Here is a 20,170-nt window from a genome sequence, read left to right as displayed (position 1 = left end):
TTCAACAAAAGCAACAAACACAAACATGCAAAGTATAAGGGAACAGCAATTCTGTGGTGCACCCTGATGATCATGCACATCTCCACATAGGCAAGAATTGACTACAGTCTGACCTGGGTCTTGGTAGAACACCCTGTGATTCTCCTAGAGCAAGGGGGGAAATCCTAGTATGGAGCTGCTGTGTGGCATTTTCTCATATGTAGCCTGTGGGATACTTCAAGAAAGCCATTTTTCATCTATTTCCCCAGTTGCAGTTGAGCACAGAACTTTCCACCTTTTTCCCCTCAGGTTACAGCTTCACAATTCTATACAAGTCTATAAACATGCTTGGCTGCAATTTTAGAGATGAATCTTCAATGGCAGAGTGTTCTGCCTGTGTCACCTGTCATATGGTTCTTCTGGTTTGGTGTCATCCTGTGAGACCAGAGACATGATCTGACACTATGCTGATCTTGCTTTTGTTGGCTGTGTAAGTTATAAACTATCTGAATCCATTTGGGCTCATTGTTTCCTTACCAGCTGAATCTATGAAAATTTGGCAAGCCAAAACCTAGCAGCCACAGTGCTGCTGCTTAGGAACCACTTGACAACTTGACACAAAGAAAATGGAAAGTTTGACCCATACTTACTAGTGAAAGCAGCCAAGAGAATCTGATTTTGAGAGGGTCTAGATATTCAAATTAGTAGTCAAAAGCTTCAAAGCACCTATTATGAATATGTTCAAAGAATTATAGAAAACTGTTCAAGTAATTAAACAAAAATATGACAATTCTTCAAATACAGAATCTCAATGGAGAAGTAGAACCCATATAAAATAACCAAATGGGAATTCTAGACTTCAAAAATGTAAGAACTGACATGAAAACTTCACTAGATCGGCTCAACAGCAAATATGAGATGAAACAGGAAAAAATCAGCAAACTCAAAGATAAACCAATTGAAAGTACCATAATCCAAATAATAGAAAGAAAAACAAACTGAATAAAAATTAACATAGCTGCATATACACTTGATGGTGGATGCCATCAAGTGTAACAGCTTAAGTGTATGAGACTCCCAGAAAGAAAGGAGTTAAAGAAAGGGGAAGAAAATAAAAACTGAAAAAAATAATGACTGAAATCTCCCATTTGATGAAAAACATTAATCTACAGAACCAAGAAGTTCAACAGCCTACAAATATGACAAACAGAAAGGGATCCATACCGCGACACACCATAGTCAAACTGCTGAAAGCCATAGACAAAAAAATCTTAAAAGCAGAAAAACAATCCATCGTGTACAAGGGAACAACAATTCACTTAATGGCTGACACCTCAGCAGACTCGATGGAAAGCCAGAATGCAATAGATGACATTTTCAAAACGTTGAGAGAAAAAAACTGTCAACCAGTAATGCCATTTCCAGGAAAACTAGACTTGAAAATTGTCGTAGACTCTGGGTCTAAAGTTCTCTCTGGTCCAGCAAGAGAGCAGACGCAGGATTAAAATGCGAGAGAGGCTAATGTCTGGGAGAGGACGAGATCCCTGAGTAAGGGTCCTTGCTCTGTTTTTATTAAGATCAGAAGGCTTACAAGCGTGATGGGAGTGCACAGAGAGACAATGAAACCGTGTACATTAATTAACTCATAGACATGAAGGAAAAGGGGGGTTTCAAAGATATGCGGTGTTAGGGGTTTGGGTCAATACAAAACAAAGTCCTGGTGCCAGGAAAATTGTTTACAGCAGGCATGAGGCTCCATTTCTGTTTATCTTAGCTAGCTTAGGGCACAAGACAGAGCATGCTACCTCAGGGCCAACAAGGCACTTTTCTTTTGCTAATTAGCTCCACTCTGGGCAACCTTGCCAGCTGTGGTCTATAGCCCTGTTTACCCGTTTACCTATTGTCGTCCTTCCTTCCTGTGCAAGCAGCTTTCTGCTATTATACTAAATTGGGGGGCGTTTCCGCCCTGAATACCTAATCTTGTTTACCTCATTTTTGATGCTTTCATCCTGTGGCTTTCTATTTCTTTACGCCTTGTTAACCCATCGGTGCAAGGTCAGGGAATTCCTAAGCTTATTTCCCACAGAAAATAAAATTAAAATAAAGACATTCTTGCGCGTATTTACCTCTTAGTTTCTTCAAACATGGGTGTATTTTAAAGAACTTTAGGGCTAGAGTAAGAATAATGAAAAAGAATGTTCCAGAAAAATAAGCAAGACCACACAGAGATCTGGAGGACACTTTGACCAAAGAATTTCTTTCTTTTTACAATATATTGTGTTCACATTGCAGATACTTCCTCACTGTGACATTTTATTTTATTTTATTTTTTAGTTTATTTACTTATTTTGAGGGAGAGAGAGAGCACTGTAAGGGTTAAATTGTAGTGTAGGGCTAACCTGTAGCCCTGAGAAATAACAGCTTTGTTTTGACACTGTAGGCTGAGATAACAGCCTTGTTTTAAATTAGGCTTCATCAATCAAGGGAACAAAAGTTCAAGGACAAAGTGGCACCAGAGGCAGGGTCAAGGAGGTCAACTGGTTGTGGCTTAATGGCAGAACTGTTTCCACCCCCATCTGGGAACTATTTCTTTGTTCTGTTCCCAGGTGATGATAAGAGATGTGGTCAGCTATAAAAACTCTGTACCCCGGCTGTTCGAGGCCGCGCTCTGATCAAGAGTGTCGGTCCCAATCGGTCAGCCTTGCCTCTAGTTGCAATAAACTTTGCTGTGACTGTCACTGGTGCCCATAGCATTCTGTTTCAGGAGTCGTGTGGGTGCAACAAGCACGAGTAGGGGAAGGACAGAGAGAGAAGGAGAGAGAATCCCAAGGAGGCCCAGAATCACCAGTGTGGAGCCCAATGCAGGGTTCAAACCCACAAACCATGAGATCACCACCTGAGCTGAAACCAAGAATCGGATGCTTAACCAACTGAGCCACCAAGGCGCCCCTACATTGTGACATTTAAGACTCATTGAGTTCCTTGGGCACTCCCAAGGTTGTGGGGGTGGTAAAGGGAATGTAACTCTATGGATTGTGAGTGTATTTATTTTCAAGTTAGAAAAAAAATAAAAACAATCTCAGATAAAGAGTGAGAGAATTTGTTCCTAGTGGACCTGAAATACAAGAAATACTAATGGAAAACTTTTAGGCTAAAAGGAAATAACTCAAAACCATATAAAGAAATGAAGAACAAAGGAAATTATAATACAAAAAGGGATTTAGAGGCTCCACTTTAAACAATGGATAATTATCTAGACATAAAAAATCAGTAAGGAAACACTGGACTTGAATTTTACTTTAGACAAAATGGACCTAACAGACATATACAGAACATTTTACCCAACAGCAGCAAAACACACATTCTTCTCAAGCACACATGGAACATTCTCCAGGATAGAGCATATGTTGGATACAAAACAAATCTTAACAAATTTAAGAAGATTGAAATTATATCAAGTATCTTTTCCAACCACGGTGGTATGAAACTAGAAATCAATAACAGGAAGATAATTGGAAATTAAGCAACACACTCCTGAACAACCAATGGGTCAAAGAATAAATCAAAAAATATCTTGAGGAGCGTGTGGCTGGCTCAGTCAGTGGAGCATGTCATTTGATCTTGGGGTTGTAAGTTCAAGCCCCATGTTGGGTGTAGAGATTACTTTAAAATATTTTTTTTTAGAGAGAGAGCGCACATGAAAGGTGGAAAGGGGCAGAGTCAGGAGGAGAATCTCAAGCAGGCACCACGCTCAGTGCGGAGCCTGATGCAGGGCTCGAACTCACAAACTGTGAGATCATGACCTGAGCCAAAATCGAGAGTTGGATGCTCAACCAGCTGAGCCACCCAGGCACCCCTAAAAATAAAATATTCTTTAAAAATATCTTGAGATAAACAAAACTGGAAATAGTATTAAAAAACTTATTATATGCAACAAAAGCAGTTGTAAGAAGGAAGCTTTTAGCAATAAACACCTACGTTAAGAAAAAAGATCGCAAATAAACAACCTAACTCTGTATCTCTAGGAATTATAAAAATAAGTCCAAAGTTAGTAGAAGGAAGGAAATAATAAAGATTAGAACAGCGGTGCCTGGGTGGCTCAGTCGGCTGAGCATCCAACTTCAGCTCAGGTCATGATCTCTCAGTTTGTGAGTTCAAGCCCCACGTTGGGCTCTGTGTTGACAGCTCAGAGCCTGGAGCCTGTTTTGGATTCTGTGTCTCCCTCTCTCTCTGCCCCTCCCCTGCTCATGCTCTGTCTCTCCCTCTCTCTCAAAAATAAATAAACATAAAAAAAATGTTTTTTAAAGATTAGAACAGAAATAAATATGGGGCACCTGGGTGGTTCAGTCAGTTAACCATTCGACTCTTACTCTCAGCTCAGGTCATGATCTCATGGTTTGGGAGTTCGAGCCATGTATTGGGCTCTGTGCTGGAGGCACAGAGCCTGCTTGGAATTCTCTCTCCCTCCATTTATTTCTTCCCCTTCCCTGTGCTCTCTCTCTCCCTCTCTCTCTCAAAATAAATAAACTTCAAAATATATATTTAAAAAGAAGAAATAAATGAAATAAAGACTAGAAAAACTACAGAAAAGATCAACAAAACTAAGAGCTGTTTTTTGAAGAGATAAACAAAATTGACAAACATTTAGCTAAGACTCAGAAAAAAAAGAAGACTCAAAATCAGAAATGAAAGAGGGGACATTATAACTGATATTACAGAAATACAAAGGATCATTAAGAGACCACTATAAACAATTATATACCAACAAATTGGATAACCTAGAACAAAGGGACAAATTCCTAAACATGCACAACCTACCAAGACTGAATCAGGAAGAAATAGAAAGTCTGAACAGATCAATAAGTAAAGAGATTAAATCTGTAATCAAAAACCTCCCAACACAGAAAAGCCCTGAACCAGATAGTTTCACTAGTGAATTTACCAAACACTTAAAGAAGAATTAACGTCAATCCTACTTAAACTCTTCCAAAAATTTAATAGGAAGGAACAATGTTTTAGGATGTCAGCATTTTCCTGATACCAAAGCCAGGTAAGAACACTATAAAAAAAAAAAAAAAAAGAAAATTACAGGCCAATATCTCTAATGAACATAGATGCAAAAATCCTCAACAAAATGCTAACAAACTAAATTCAACAGCACATTAAATGGATCATTCACCATGATCAAGTGGGATTTATCCCTGGGATGCAAGGATAGTTCAACATCTGCAAATCAATCAGTGTGATACACCATACCCACAGAATGAAAGATTAAAATCATATGATAATCTCAATAGATGCATAAAAATCATTTGACAAAATTCAACATCATTTCATGATAAAAAAAAATCTCAATAAAATATGTGTAGAAGGAATGTACCTCAACATAATAAAGGTGATCTATGACAAGCCCACAGCTAGTATCATGCTTAATGGTGAAAGGTTGAAAGCTTTTCTCTAAGATCAGAAACAAACAACAACAAGACGAAGATGCCCACTCTTACCATTTCTTTCAACATAATACTGAGAGTCCAGAGCAATTAGGCAAGAAAAAGAAACAAAAGGCATCCAAATCATAAAGGAAGCAGTAAAATTATCCCCTAAAGACTCCCCCAAAAAACTGTTAGAACTAATAAATGAATTCAGTAACATTGCAAGATACAAAATCAACACTAAAAAATTTGTTGCATTTCTACACACTAACAATACACCATCCAAAAAAGAAAATAAATAAATAATCCCCACTTACAATCACATCAAAACAACAAAATACTTAGGATTGAATTTAATAAAGGAGGTGAAAGATGTACAGTGAAAACTATAGAACATTAATGAAAGAAGTTGAAGACAACACAAATAAATGGAAAGATAACCCATGTTCGTGGATTAGAAGAATTAATATTGTTAAAATGTCCATACCACCCAAAGCAATGTACAGATTTAAAGCAATCACTATCAAAATTCCAATGGCATTTTTTCACATAATTAGAAAAAACACTCTTAGGGGAGCCTGGGTGACTCAGTCAGTTGGGTGTCCAACTTAGGCTCGGGTCATGATCTAACGGTCTGTGAGTTCAAGCCCTGCATCGGGTTCTGTGCTGACAGCTCAGAGCCTGGAGCCTGCTTTGGATTCTGTGTCTCCCTCTCTCTCCATCCCTCCCCTGCTTTCACTCTCTCTTTCTCAAAAATAAAAATAAACATTAAAAAAGTAATTTTTAGAAAAAGAAAAAACACTTTTTTTAAAAGAAAAAACACTCTTAAAATTCATATGAAACCAAAAAAAGACCCCAAATAGACAAAGCAATCTGGAGCAAGAAGAACAAAACTGGAGGCATCATACTTCCTGATTTCAAATTATATTACAAAGCTATAACAATGAAAATAGTATGTAGTTCTGACATAAAAATAAACATATAGACCAATGGAACAGAATAGAGTCCAGAAATAAATTCACACATATATGGTCAATTGATCTTTGACAAGGGTACCAAGAATATACAACAGAGAAAGAATGGTCTCTTCACTAAATGATGTTGGGAACTGGAGATCTACAATCAGAAGAATGAATTGGACCCTTATCTTACACCATACACAAAAATCAACTCAAAATGGATTAAAGGCTTAATCATAAGACCTGAAATCATAAAACTCTGAGAAGGAAACATAGGGGCAATGTTCCTTGACGTTGATCTTGGAAACAATTTTTTTAATATGACACTAAAAGCACAGGCAACAAAAGCAGAAATAGACAAGTGGGACTACATCAAACTAAAGCACTTCTGCACAGCAAAGGAAACAATCACTAAAATGAAAAGGCAACCTACAGAATGGTAGAAAATGATTGCAAACCATATATCTGATAAAGGGCTAATATCCAAAATATGTAAGGAAGTCTTACAAGTCAGTAACTAACAAATAAATAAACCAAAGTTAAAATTGGCAAAGGACCTGAATAGACATTTCTCCAAAGAAGACATACATACGGCCAATAGGTACGTGAAAAGGTGCTCAACATCACTAACCATCAGGGAAATGCAAATAAAAATCATAATTAGATATCACCTCACACCTGTTAGGATGGTTATTATTTGGTGAGAATGTAAATTGATGCAGCCAATACAGGGAAAAGTATGAGGTTCCTCAAAAAATTAAAACTAGCACTACAATGTGATCTATGAATCTCACTTCTGGTTATTTATCCAAAGGAATTGAAATCAGGATCCCAAAGAGATATCTGCACTCCCCTGTTCACTGCAGCAGCATTATTCGCAATAGCCAAGATACAGAAATAACCTAAATGTCCATCAACAGATGAATGGATAAAGAAAATATGGCATATACATACGAAGGGATATTATTCAGCCTGAAAAAGATGGAAATCCTGCCACGTGCAACAACATGGGTGGGCCTGTGGGACATTATGCTAAGGGAATGAAATAAGCCACAATACAGAAAGACTAATACTGTATGATTTCATATGTTTATCTAAACTAGTCAAACTCATAAAAGCAGAAAATGGAATGGTGGTTGCCAAGGCCTGGTGGAAGGGGGAAATGGGGAAAAGATGGTTAAAGGATACAAAGTTTTAGTTACAAAATAAATTTATAACATAAATTCTAGAGATCTATACAGCATAGTACCTATAGTTAACAACAATGTACTATATACTTAAAATTTGTTCAGAGGGTAGATCTTATGTTAAGTGTTCTCAACACAAACACTAATAATAATAACAATAATAATAACAATAATGGCAGGAGGAAACTTTATGGCATAGATTGCAGTGATGTTTCATGAATGTATACTTATCCCCAAACTCATCGAGTTGTATACATTAAATATGTACAGCTTTTTATATGTAAGTCATACCTCTATAAGTGAAAAAGACAACAATGAAGAATTATTACACAGCAATAGATAACTAAAACAGTAGCAAAGCTATAAAGAAAAGAAAAAAGAACAGTAACATAAAACACAGGGTGGTGGTTACCTCTAGGAAGGAAGTAGAGTCATGATTTGGAAAAGGTACAGGGCTTTCTGGAGTTATGGTAGTGTTTTATATCTTGCCTTGAGCAATGGTTGCACTAATGTTATAGTAATGTATTAAACTGTACATTTATATTGTGTGTCCTTGGCTATATGTGTGTTATATTTCACAATAAAAGGCTTAAGAGGGGTGCCTGGGTGGCTCAGTAGTTTGAGCATCCAACACTTGAACGGGCCTGTGATCCTCTCTCCTTCTCTCTCTGCCTCTCTCTTTCTCAAAATAAATAAATAAACTTCTAAAAAAAATTTAAGGGCTTAAGAAAGATTCAACCAAGCCGGTGTGTATATCTCTAGTTCATTATTTTCACTGCTATATAATACTCCGATAAATGATAGCACAAGAATATAAACAGATAACACAACCTGATAACACAATTAGACCTGGAATAGCTGAATATCAGACATTGCCTCCCCTCCTCTGCCCAGCCCCCGTTCTCAAACAGATGCAGTCTAAAGTTTTTACTTTCACCAGGAAGTCATGGAAGGGAGGGTAAAGCCAGGAAGGAAAGAAACACATAGCTTTGTCTCAGGAAGCAAGATGGAGGGAGGGTCTCCCCAGTATTCTCCCAACCCAATATCCCCAGACCAAGTAGATAAAACAAGGCCCAACTAAGTGGGAGATTCCTATAGCTACTGTCCCTCTCCTGGAAGTCCCAGCCCTTGGACCCAGAATCTTCATCAATGCTTATGCCAGGGCAACACCTGCCAGTAGATGGCACCAAACTCCAGCCAGGGTCAGGACAGATTTGGATGGTCTAATAGGCTTGCCTCATTCATTTCATTAATCCCACAATGACAAAATTTCACATTTTATATGATTAAATTTCTTGTAAGCTATCTATCACATTATGGCAGGGGTTGATATTACTCCAATTTATCCATTCTACTGTTGATGGGCACTTGGGTAGTTTCCAGTCCTTGGCTATTATAAACAAAGATGCTATTTAATTATTTAATTACATCGCCTTTAATTTCTTTCAGCAATGTTTTGTTGTTTTCGGCACACAAGTTTGTACTCCTTGGATAAATTTATCCCTAAGTACTTTGCTCTATTTGGTGCTATTTTAAATGTTTTAAAATATTTTTTTCAAGAGAGAGAGTGCGAGCAGGAGAGAGGCAGAGAGAGAGGGAGACGCAGAATCTGAAGTAGGCTCCAGGCTCCGTGCCGTCAGTGCAGAGCCCAACTCGGGGCTTGAACTCATGAACCATGAGATCATGACCTGAGCCGAAGTCAGATGCTCAACTGACTGAGCCACCCAGATGACCCTATTTGGTGCTATTTTAAATAGAATTGTTTCCTTAATTTTGTTTCAAATTGTTCACTGCTTGTGTATAAAAACACAACTAATTTTTGCATGTTGATCTTATATCTGCAACTGTGCTGAATTCATTTGTTACCTTTAACGGTTTTTTTGTGGATTCCTTAGAAATTTCTATATATGGGGTGCCTGGGTGGCTCAATCGGTTAAGTAACCGGCTTCAGCTCAGTCAAGATCTCATGGTCCATGAGTTCGAGCCCCATGTCGGGCTCTGTGCTGTCAGTTCAGAGCCTGGAGCCTGCATCAGATTCTGTGTCTCCCTCGCTCTCTGCCCCTCCCCCACTCACGCTCTGTCTCTCTCTGTCTCTCAAAAAATGAATAAACATTAAAAAATTGTAAGAAATTTCTACATATAACATTACGTCATCTGCAAATAGAGATAGCTTCACCTCTTTCTGTCCAATATAGATGTCTTTTAATTCTTTTCGCTGCCTAATTGGATCGTCTTTTTTTATTATTAACTTGTTTTATTTTTTGTTTTTTAAGTTTACATCCAAATTAACTAGCATATAGTGCAACAATGATTTCAGGAGTAGATTCCTTAGTGCCCCTTACCCATTTAGCCCATTCCCCCTCCCACAACCCCTCCAGTAACCCTCAGTTTGTTCTCCATATTTATAAGTCTCTTCTGTGTTGTCCCCCTCCCTGTTTTTATTTTATTTTTGTTTCCCTTCCCTTATGTTCATCTGTTTTGTCTCTTAAAGTCCTCATATGAGTGAAGTCATATGATTTTTGTCTTTCTCTGACTGACTAATTTCACTTAGCATAATACCCTCCAGTTCCATCCACGTAGTTGCAAATGGCAAGATTTCATTCTTTTTGATGGCCGAGTAATACTCCATTGTATATATATACCACTTCTTCTTTATCCATTCATCCATTGATGGACATTTGGGCTCTTTCCATACTTTGGCTATTGTCGATAGTGCTGCTATAAACACGGGGGTGCCTGTGTCCCCTCAAAACAGCACACCTGTATCCCTTGGATAAATGCTTAGTAGTGCCATTGCTGGGTCGTAGGGTAGTTCTATTTTTAGTTTTTTGAGGAACCTCCATACTGTTTTCTAGAGTGGCTGCACCAGCTTGCATTCCCACCAGCAATGCAAAAGAGATCCTCTTTCTCCGCATCCTCGCCAACATCTGTTGTTGCCTGAGTTGATAATGTTAGCCATTCTGACAGGTGTCGGGTGGTATCTCCTGGTGGTTTTGATGTGTATCTCCCTGATGATGAGTGATGTTGAGCATTTTTTCATGTGTTGGTTGGCCATCTGGATGTCTTCTTTGGAGAAGTGTCTATTCATGTCTTTTGCCCATTTCTTCACTGGATTATTTGTTTTTTGGGTGTTGAGTTTGATAAGTTCTTTATAGATTTTGGATACTAACCCTTTACCTGATATGTCGTTTGCAAATATCTTCTCCCATTCCATAGGTTGCCTTTTAGTTTTTCTGATTGTTTCCTTCACTGTGCAGAAGCTTTTTATTTTGATGAGGTCCCAGTAGTTCATTTTTGCTTTTGTTTCCCTTGCCTCCAGAGACGTGTTGAGTAAGATCAACACGTGAGTAAGACGTTGAGTAAGATGTGCTGCGGCCAAGATCAAAGAGGTTTTTGCCTGCTTTCTGCTCAAGGATTTTGATGGCTTCCTGTCTTACATTGAGGTCTTTCATCCATTTTGAGTTTATTTTTGTGTATGGTGTATGAAAGTGGTCCAGGTTCATTCTTCTGCATGTTGCTGCCCAATTTTCCCAGCACCACTTGCTCAAGAGACTGTCTTTATTCCATTGGATATTCTTCCTGCTTTGTCAAAGATTAGTTGGCCATATATTTGTGGGTCCATTTCTGGGTTCTCTATTCTGTTCCATTGATCTGAGTGTCTGCTCTTGTGCCAGTACCATACTGTCTTGATGATTACAGTTTTGTAGTATAGCTTGAAGTCTGGGATTGTGATGCCTCCTGCTTTGGTTTTCTTTTTCAAGATTGCTTTGGCTATTCAGGGTCTTTTCTGGTTCCATACAAATTTTAGGATTATTTGTTCTAGCTCTGTGAAGAACGCTGGTGTTATTTTGATAGGGATTGCATTGAGTATGTAGATTGCTTTGGGTAGTATCGACATTTTAACAATATTTGTTCTTCCTATACAGGAGCATGGAATCTTTTTACATTTCTTTGTGTCTTCTTCAATTTCTTTCATAAGCTTTCTATAGTTTTCAGCATATAGATTTTTCACCTCTTTGGTTAGATATATTCCTAGGTATTTTATGGTTTTAATTGGATGTCTTTTATTTCTTTTTCTTGTCTCATTGCTGTGGCTAGAACTTTCAGTACAATGCCAAAAAGAAGTGGTAAGGGGCACCTGAGTGGCTCAGTCGGTTAATAACACGTCCAACTCTTGATTTTAACTCAGCTCATGATCTCACAATTCATGAGTTCGAGCCCCATGTCAGGCTCTGTGCTGATGGTGCAGAGCCTGCTCAGGGGTGTCTCTCTCTCTCCCTCTCTCTCTCTCCCATGCTCTCTCTCTCTCTCAAAATAAACTTTAAAAAAAAAAAGAAGTGGTAAAAGTGGACATCTTTATCTTATTCTTGATCTAGGGAGAAAGTCATTGAATATTATGTTAGTCATGGGTTTTTCATGAATGCCCTTGATCATATTGAGAAAGTTCCCTTCCATTCCCAGCTTTCTAAGCATTCTATCATGAAGGGGTGTTGGATTTTGTCAAATGCTTTCTCTGTGAAGGATTTTTGGACCCATATTCATAAGGGGTAGTGGTCTAGTTTTCTTATATCTTTGTCTTGCTCTGGTATCAAGGTAATGCTCGTGGAATGAAGGGAAGGGAAGGCCCCACACAATGGATTGGGAAGTATTTCCTCCTCTTCATTATTTTAATGAGTTTAAGAAGGATTGGTGCTAATTCTTTAAATGAAGCTATCTGGTCCAGGACTTTTCTTTTAGGAGTTTTTTTTTTTCTTAAGTTTATTTATTTTGAGAAAGAGAGTGCACACACATGGAAGAGAGTGAGTGGAGGAGGGGGAGAGAGAGAGAGGGAGAGAGATAGAGTCCCAAGCAGGCTCCACTGCCAGCATGGAACCCGACTCGGGGCTCAATCTCACAAACCACAAGATCATGACCTGAGCCAAAACCAAGAAGCTTAACAGACTGAGCCACCCAGGCACCCCAGGAGGTTTTTGATTACTGATTTCCTTGGTCCATTTGGGTTGCTTTAACAAAATGCATGGATGGGTGGCTGATTAACAACAGAAATTTGTTTCTCATTTGTTCTGGAGGCTAGAAATCTGAGATCACAGTGCCAGCATGGTCAGGTGAGAGCTCTCTTACTGGCTGCAGACTTCTTGTGATGTCCTTACATGGTGGAAGGGGCAAGCAAGTCCTCTGGGGCCTCTTTTATAAAGATGGGTCCCATCTCAATCATCTCCCAAATGCCCTATCTCCTCATACCATCCTTTGGGGGTTAGGATGTCAACATATGAATTTAGGGGGAACACATTCAGATCACAGCAATGATTCAGTCTCTTTACACATGATAGGCCTGTTGAAATTTTCTATTTCTTTTTTTAATTTTTTTTAATGTTTATTTCTTTTTAAAAAAAATTTTTTTTCAACGTTTATTTTTATTTTTGGGACAGAGAGACAGAGCATGAACGGGGGAGGGACAGAGAGAGAGGGAGACACAGAATCGGAAACAGGCTCCAGGCTCTGAGCCATCAGCCCAGAGCCCGACGCGGGGCTCGAACTCACAAACTACAAGATCATGACCTGAGCCGAAGTCGGACACTCAACTGACTGAGCCACCCAGGCGCCCCCCCCCCCCCCCCCGTTTTTCTAATGTTTCGAAAATTTCTATTTCTTCTTGAATCAGTTTTGGTAGTTTGTGTTTCTAGGAATTTGTCTATTTCATCTAAGTTACCTAATTTGTTGGCATATAATTAATTATTCATAGTATTCTCTTAGGATCCTTTTTAATGGGAGAATTCAAGCTAACTTTATTAATAATCACATTGTTCATATCTTACCAATAAACATACTTTTAAAAAAATTTACCGTTTATTTTTGAGAGAAAGAGACAGAGTGTGAGTGGGAGAGGGGCAGAGAGAGAGGGAGACACAGAATCTGAAGTAGGCTCCAGGCTCTTAGCTGTTAGCAGAGTCTGATGCGGAGCTCAAACTCACAAGCAGTGAGATCATGACCTGAGCTGAAGTCAGACAACCAACCGACTGAGCCACCCAGGGGCCCCCTTTTTTTTTAATTTTTTTTTTTTTTTTACCAATAGACATATTTTAATGATGACAATTTAATACCACCCCAGATATAAATAAAAATACATACTCTCAAGGGGCACCTGGGTGGCTCAGTCGGCTGAGTGTCTGACTCTTGGTTTCAGTTCAGGTCATGGTCTCATGGCTTGTGAGTTGAAGCCCCACGTTGGCCTCTGTGCTGACAGTACAAAGCCTGCTTGGGATTCTCTCTCTTTCTCTCTCTCTCAAAATGGATAAACTTTGTTAAAAAGTTTTTTAAAAAAATATATATTCTTGGGGCACCTGGGTGGCTCAGTCGGTTAAGCATCCGACTTCAGCTCAGGTCATGATCTCGCAGTCCATGAGTTCGAGCCCCACGTTGGGCTCTGTGCTGACAGCTCAGAGACTGGAGCCTGCTTCCAATTCTGTGTCTCCCTCTCTCTCTGCCCCTCCCCCACTCATTCTCTCTCTCTCTCTCTCTCTCTGTCAAAAATAAACATTAAAAAAATTAAAATTAAAAAATAATTTTTAAATACATATTCTCAAAGGACAGAAAAGGCTTGAGATAGAGATCAAGATATCAGTCATAAATGATTTGCATTCGGGGGGGGAGCAATAATAAATGTTCTCAGCTTTTCTTGTTTATTATTCTTTAATTTCTCTGAAGTTTACCCAACGTGGGGCTTGAACTCATAACTCTGAGAACGAGAGTCACGTGCACTTCTGACTGAGCCAGCCCTGCACCTCACTCATGGCCTTTCTTTATCAAGTGTAACAGGGCTGGGGTCTTCAGTGATGTCTTCTCAGTTCTCCAATATCTGCATCCCACTCAGGTGGCTCCACGCAGTCCAGAATGAAGGCCATCTCCTTTGGGACAGAGCAGCATGTGGACTTCCATCTCCCATCATTGGGTCCCAATGTCCTAGGGACCATGTCTCAAATTAAGTCACCATGAACTATTTGACTAGAACAAGTAATGGGATAAAGCTGAAGTGTAAGCCTTCCAATTGGATTTCAGGTGAAGTAATAGCAAATTGGAAAGAGATGCAAAGATGTTTCAAGAGTCTTGGAAATTCGCAGTCATCTAAGAATACACTTCACTCAATTTCAGAAAAAAATCCCAGACTCCCCTAACTCCTGGTCCAGGCATTGATATTCTCCTATGATATTTCCTTTGCTGAAAAAGGAACATTGGAGCTTAGGAGGGAACACTTTGATAAGATTTCAAGTATTTTCCTAGCTTTTCATTTTCTCTTTTATATATACTCCAATTAAATTTTATTTTGTTTAAAGGCAATTTTTAATGTTTATTTACTTATTCTGAGGGGGACGAGCACGAGCAGGGGAGGGGCAAAGAGACATAATCCCAAGCAGATTCCATTGCTGTCAGCACAGACCCCGATGTGGGGCTCGATCCCACGAACCATGAGATCATGACCTGAGCCAAAATCAAGTTAGACACTTAACCGACTGAGCCACCCAGGAGCCCCATCCAATTAAATTTTAAACAGTAGCTGGGGGGCACCTGGGTGGCTCAGTCGGTTAAGCATCCAACTTTGGCTCAGGTCATGATCTCACGGTTTGTGAGATTGAGCCCCACATCGGGCTGTGTGCTGACAGCTCAGAGCCTGGAGCCTGCTTTGGATTCTGTATCTCCCTCTCTCTCTCTGCCCCTCCTTCACTTGTGTGCTCTCTTGCTCTCTCGCTCTCTCTCTCAAAAATAAACATTAAGAAAAATTTGTAAAAAATAAAAATAAATAAACAGCGTTGGTCATCCAGAAGCACAGACTGTCATAGTTTTCATGTCCCCTATAGTGCCTTGCTAAATATACATTTGTTGACTGAATCTTTTAAAAATGATTATTTTTGAGAGAGAGAGAGAGAGAGAGCGCGCGCGAGCATGGGGAAAGGGCAGAGAGAGGGAGACAGAGGGTCTGAAGCAGGCTCTGCACTGACAGCAGCAAGCCTGATGCAGGGCTTCAACTCATGAATCTTTAGACCATACCCTGAGCCCAAATCAGACATTTAATTGACTGAGCCACCCAGGGGCCCCTAGTTGAATCTTTAAACCCACAAGTAAAAATTTACTGCTGTAAAATGTAAAGTCACTGGTAAAAATTGATCTTTCAATCAACATAGATCATGGAGGGGCACCTGGGTGGCTCAATTGGTTAAGCATCTGACTCTTGATTTCGGCCTAGGCCATGATCTCGTGGTTCGTGAGTTCAGGGCCCACATCAGGCTTTGCTCTGGCATCGTGGAAACCTGCTTGGGATTCTCTCTCTCTCTCTCTCTCTCTCTCTCTCTCTCTGCTCCTGCCTTGCTTGCTTTCTCTCCCTATCTCTCAAAAAAAAAGAAAAACCTAGATCACGGATGATGAGGTTTGGGGTGATGGCTGGGGTTCGTGAGGTTCAGGACCAATGGCCAAGAAAGAATTCTTGAGACATCTTTGATGCAAAAATGGTGATTTTATTAAAATATGGGGACAGGAGCCATGGGCAGGAAGAGCTGCCCTGGGACCCTGGGGAGAGACTGATTATATCCTTGGGAGTCAGAGGAGGTAAAGTCAAGAGAAAGTTTCCCAAGAGATTTTCACATGCTAAAGAAGGATACCAGAGGCCTAGCTATTGTCAAACTAGGTTGATTTTCCCTCCAGCAAAGCATTACCATTAAGACAGTAGTTGCAAATGACATATCTGGCAAAGGGCTAGTATCCAAAATCTATAAAGAACTCACCAAACTCCACACCCGAAAAACAAATAATCCAGTGAAGAAATGGGCAGAAGACATGAATAGACACTTCTCTAAAGAAGACATCCAGATGGCCAACAGGCACATGAAAAGATGCTCAACGTCGCCCCTCACCAGGGTAATACAAATCAAAACCACACTGAGATACCACCTCACGCCGGTCAGAGTGGCTAAAATGAACAAATCAGGAGACTATAGATGCTGGCGAGGATGTGGAGAAATGGGAACCCTCTTGCACTGTTGGTGGGAATGCAAACTGGTGCAGCCGCTCTGGAAAACAGTGTGGAGGTTCCTCAGAAAATTAAAAATAGATCTACCCTATGACCCAGCAATAGCACTGCTAGGAATGTACCCAAGGGGTACAGGAATACTGATGCATAGGGGCACTCGTACCCCAATGGTTATAGCAGCACTCTCAACAATAGCCAAATTATGGAAAGAGCCTAAATGTCCACCAACTGACGAATGGATAAAGAAGTTGTGGTTTATATACACAATGGAATACTACTTGGCAATGAGAAAGAATGAAATATGGCCATTTGTAGCAACTTGGATGGAACTGGAGAGTGTTATGCTAAGTGAAATAAGTCATACAGAGAAAGACAAATACCAATGTTTTCACTCTTATGTGGATCCTGAGAAACTTAACAGAAGACCATGGGGGAGGGGAAGGAAAAAAAAAAGTTAGAGAGGGAAGGAGGCAAACCATAAGAGATTACTAAAAACCGAGAATAAACTGAGGGTTGATGGGGGGTGGGGGGGAGGTGAGGGTGGGTGATGGGTATTGAGGAGGGCACCTGTTGGGATGAGCAATGGGTATTGTATAGAAACCAACCTGACAATACATTTCGTATTTTAAAAAAAGACAGTAGGGAGTTCTGAAGGAAAGGTTTACTTTGCCTGCCTCAAGTATTTGCCAATGGGCTGCAGGTTATAAGGAAATTTAATTTTATCTGCCAATTCCTTCTGTCTTTGCTTCCCACATCAATGGAAACATCATTCCTAAATGGCACCATAATAGATACAAAAGAATTAGAGTTTTTAATAAGAGTTTATTGTTGGGGCGCCTGGGTGGCTCAGTCAGTTAAGCGGCCGACTTCGGCTCAGGTCATGATCTCGCGGTCCGTGAGTTCGAGCCCCGCGTCAGGCTCTGTGCTGACAGCTCAGAGCCTGGAGCCTGTTTCAGATTCTGTGTCTCCCTCTCTCTGACCCTCCCCCGTTCATGCTCTGTCTCTCTCTGTCTCAAAAATAAATAAACGTTAAAAAAAAAGTTTAAAAAAAAAAAGAGTTTATTGTTAAGTAATCTCTACACCCAATGTGGGGCTCAAACCTACCACTCCCAAGATTAAGAGTCACGTGCTCTACCAGCTGAGCCAGCCAGGTGCCCCAAGAATTAGGGTGTAAATTTATTTATTTATTTTGAGAGAAAAAGAGAGAGAACAGAAGCAGGTGAGGGGCAGAGAGGTGAGACCGAATCCCAAGCAAGTTCCATGCCATCAGTGCAGAGCCTGAGGGGCTTGAACGCACAAACTCTGAGATCATGACCTGAGCCAAGGTCAAGAGTCAGACACTTAACTGACTAACCACCCGGGAGCCCCAAGAATTAGTTTTAAAGGAGCACTTTGAACAACCTTCACTTAAATTCATCGTGGATTCTGATCTCAGTCCACTGCATTTAGAGCTATTTGGATTTACTTGCTTTGATACCCAAGGCTGATTACTAGTGAGGAAAACCGTAGGGCAATTTGTTTTCTTCCTCCATAAGAACTTCCAATAAATGAAAGAAAGAGGAAAAGGGGGGAAAAAAAAAGAAAAGAAAGGGAGTGGAACCCTGATGATGTCTATTTAGTAAATATAATATTTACTACTTAAAGTACTTAAAAGACAGAGCTCCAGGGGTGCCTGAGTGGCTCAGTCGGTTAAGCGTCCGACTTCAGGTCATGATCTCCCGGTTCACGGGTTCAAGCCCCACATCGGGCTCTGTGCTGACAGCTCAGAGCCTGGAGCCTGGTTCGTGGATTCTGCCTCCCTCCGTCTCTGCCCCTCCCCTGCTCGTACTCTGTCTCTGTCTCTCTCTCAAAAATAAATAAAACATTAAAAAAAAAATAAACAAGAGCCTCAGAGATGCAAAGTAACTTAAAAAAAAATCATAATGCTCAGCTACTTACTATTCAGCTGTTACATCAAAGAATAATTAGCCTACTACAGGAAAATATATCCTCGGGTGATATACCTTGTGGAACAAACTAACAGTGGCTTCAGAAGAGGAGGAAAGAAAGGAATATTGGGGAATGCAGAGAAACCATGAGGCGGCCACAGGGCCATGCTGAGAAGCTCTTGTGGTCCTATGGGATTTCCTCCTTCTCTTGTCCATCCATTGTTGTGGCAAAGGAGGCAAACTACAGCCAGCTCTCAGCAGCTACTCTAATGGAAGGCAAAGCTTTGAGGTTCTCGTGTTATGGATGTGGAGACTGGGGCTCAGAAAGGTGAAGTCATGGACCCACCATCACACAGCCGCCGGGCCCAGGGCGGCCTCCTCTAGCACACCGTCCCCTCCTCCGCTGCTCTCCGAGGCTCAGCAGAGAACGTGGGAGAACCCATCAGCTCCGTTTGGATTACTAGTATCCTGCTGCGGGGCCTAGTCCTCAGCCAAGGAAGCCAGCTCAGCCCGGTCACCTTCGTGCAGTATCAATGGTCAGCTGTCAATGGAAGGCTTCCTGCTCCTGCTGCGGGCCGGGCCGCATGCTCTCCTGCTATGAAATGGGGCTGGGCTACCCGTGCGTTATGGGCTAAAACGTGTCCTCCCGCCACAAGAAGAAATGTGGCAATCCTAACCCCTAGGACCTCAGAATGTGACCTTACTCGGAGACGTGGTCTTCACAGCCGGGACAGTTATCAGGAAGTCACGAGGGCAGGCCCCAACCCAAGAGGACCGTGTCCTTATAAAAAGGGGACGTTTGGAAACGGACACGCACAGACACGCACATGGGGAGACCATGCCAAGGAGACGGGCCTCGAACCAGTCCTTCCCGCACAGCCCCCAGGAGGGACTGAGCCTCCCAACACGTGGGTCTTGGGCTTCTGGCTTCCAGAGCCGGGAGAAAATACGTTTCTGTTGTTGGGGCTGCCCAGCCTGCCGTGCCTTGTCCCGGCAGCCCCAGCAGATACACCCCAGGAGCATCAAATCAGTCACTTAGACAATTCATTGGCAGTCACGGGAGTGTGCCCTTTTCTCAGCCACTAGCACAGACAAAACCTCAGTGCTAATACCAGGCGGACTTTGCAGTAACATACATTTTCTGGGTATCAACTTACTACGTGCAAAGTATAGGCATTCAGAAGACACATTAAATACAAAAGGAAAACTTCAGGGGCACCTGGGTGGCTCAGCCGGTTGAGCGTCCGACTTCGGCTCAGGTCATGATCTCGCGGTGAGTTCGAGCCCTGCGCCGGGCTCTGTGCTGACAGGTCAGAGCCTGGAGCCTGCTTCCCGTTCTGTGTCTCCCTCTCTGTCTGCCCCTCCCCCACTCATGCTCGCTCTCTCTCTCTTTCTCTCTCTCTGTCAAAAACAAACAAACATTAAAATTTTTTTTTTTAAAAAAAGGAAAACTTCATTACCGGTCATCCTACCACCCACACCCATCCAAACGGTAGCCGGGTGTGCACCAGCTGCGGTTACTTTGTTATTGGGGTCACACTCTGTACAGAATCTCGTCTACTGGCTTTTTCACATCAACGTGCTACAGAGTGTTCCACGTGGCCAGATGTTCACAACACAGTCCCCAAGCACAGCTACAAAGGATGGCACGGCGAGCGCCCCTGCG

This window comes from Lynx canadensis, chromosome X (assembly GCF_007474595.2).
Source record: "Lynx canadensis isolate LIC74 chromosome X, mLynCan4.pri.v2, whole genome shotgun sequence".
Lineage (NCBI taxonomy): Eukaryota > Metazoa > Chordata > Mammalia > Carnivora > Felidae > Lynx > Lynx canadensis.
Note: the sequence above shows the minus strand (reverse complement) of the source record.